This window comes from Helobdella robusta (genome assembly GCF_000326865.2).
Source record: "Helobdella robusta unplaced genomic scaffold HELROscaffold_49, whole genome shotgun sequence".
NCBI lineage: Eukaryota > Metazoa > Annelida > Clitellata > Rhynchobdellida > Glossiphoniidae > Helobdella > Helobdella robusta.
Window position 1 is genome coordinate 380,008 of NW_008705246.1, and position 2,452 is coordinate 382,459.

Consider the following 2,452-nt stretch of genomic DNA (forward strand, 5'->3'; position numbering starts at 1 on the left):
CACACACACACACACACACACACACACACACACACATAGAATTGGTAAGTCTGTACGAATGTGTGTGTGAGCATATATATATATATTATATATAAATATATATATATATATATATATTTATATAATACATACATATATATACATATATATATATATATATATATATATATATATATATATATATACTATGCGATTGCATTGTTTGTGTATGTGTGTGTACGCGTGTGTTTGTGTGTGTCTGTGTTGATTGATAGTCCGGTACATTTCGAAACGGAATCTGCTATATAAGAATGACAATAATGTGCACGAGCGGATGCTTATAAGCCTGCCTGTGCATAATTTTATTTCATTCATTCATTATTAGTGTATCTCAAATATGGAGTGTGTGTCTTTCTTTCATCATCATCATCATCATCGTCGTCATCATCATCATCATCATCATCATCGTCGTCATCATCGTCATCGTCATTACCATCAAAAGATGTTTTTGCGATGGTTGAACTTATTCCTCTGAGCATCAACGTGTGAGTTTTTTTAACTTTTGTTTCAAAATTATGTCCTCTCAAACAAAACTTTGCTAGGAAATTTCATTTTTCATTTACAGTTGTTATAAGTCAATCAGTTGATCCGAACAACCGATATCCTGCAGGACCTGGTGAATGCAAAACTCTGTGATGCATTCATTCACGCCTGCTCAAGTGCATTGTGTGTGTGTGCGTGTGTGTGCGTATGTTGATAACGATGATGATGATGCGAATGATTATGATGATGATGATGATGACGAGGCGGAAGAAGATGAGCGCGATGATGGTGATGATCATTACCACAATATTGGCGATGAAAAAATCTGATGATGATGATGACGACACAACATCACGTGATCATTTATATTTGCCTTTAATTAAACATTTTTGGAAAACTAATTTAATATTTTCAAATAATTTGAAGTTTTTAACAAAACAATCACCACCAAACTCATTATCATCATCGTTATAATCATCATCATTATCATCAGCATCATCATCACCATCATCATCTTCATCATCATCAGCATCAGCATGCATGTTCATCATTATCACAACCACACCACAGTCGCCATAATCGTCGTCGTCATCATCATCATCACAAGAGACTTCTCGTCAAATATTGACGATGGTGATGATGATGATGGCGATGATTGAATTGAAAATGATGACGATGACGACAATGATGATGATGTTACTACTGATGTTGCATGTTTAATTGCACTGCCAAGCTGCCTGCCTGACACAACACCTGATCAAAATCCATCCATCCATCCATCCATCCATCCATCCATCCATCCATCCATCCATCCATCCATCCATCCATCCATCCATTCATTCATTCATTTATTCATTCATTCATTTATTCATTCATTCATTCGTTCGTTCATTTATTCATTCACTCTCTCACTCATTCATTCATTCATTTATTCATTCATTCTCTTACTCATTCATTCATTCACTCTCTCACTCATTTCAGTGAGTAGTTCATTTTTTTCATTCGTTCATTTATTTTTCTTTGAACTCATTTAAACTTTCGAAATTTCTTCCATCTTTACTGAATTCAATTTGTCTTATCTCAAAAAAATTTTCATTATTTCCACATTTTTACACCTTCTTGCATTTTTTCATTCCTTTATTTTTTCATTCCTTCATTTTTTCATTCCTTCATTTTTTCATTCCTTCATTTTTTCATTCCTTCATTTTTTCATTTCTTTATTTTTTCATTCCTTCACTCTTTCATTTTTTCATTTTTTTATTTTTTGTATTCTTTCATTCCTTCATTTTTTCATTCCTTCATTCTTTCATTTCTTCATTTTTTCATTCTTTTATTTTTTCATTCCTTCATTCTTTCACATTTTTTCATTTTTTTCGTTCCTTCATTCACTTTTTCCATTTCAGTCATTTTATTTTCATTTATTTCTCCGCTCCACTCACTCCAATCAATTTAATTCTTTCTATTTCGTTTCATTAATTTTACAAATTATTTATTGTTTAATAAATTAATTTTCTTAATTATTCATTTAATCATTTATTTATTTTATTTATTTGTTTATTTATTTTCACCCATTTATTTATTTTATTTATTTGTTTAAAGACCATTAACGTTTCACCGTTCATCAAAATTTTTCAATTTCAATAAATTTGAAAACTTGCGGAATTTAGAATTACATAAGAGGGCCGCCCACCTTCAACATCTCCTCAACATTTCCAGACTTCTCATCCAGCAACCTGTTCAGACTTCTCATCCAGCCTGCCTGTAGCCAATGCATCTGACACTTTCCATGAAATTTTAATTAAATCAGAAAAAAATTATTTTCAACTTAATGACGCAGTAATGACGTCAGTGTTTGCCAATGTGATGATGATGTAATGATGGCGAAAGTGGTGATCATCATCATCATCGATGTCATCGTCATCATCATCAC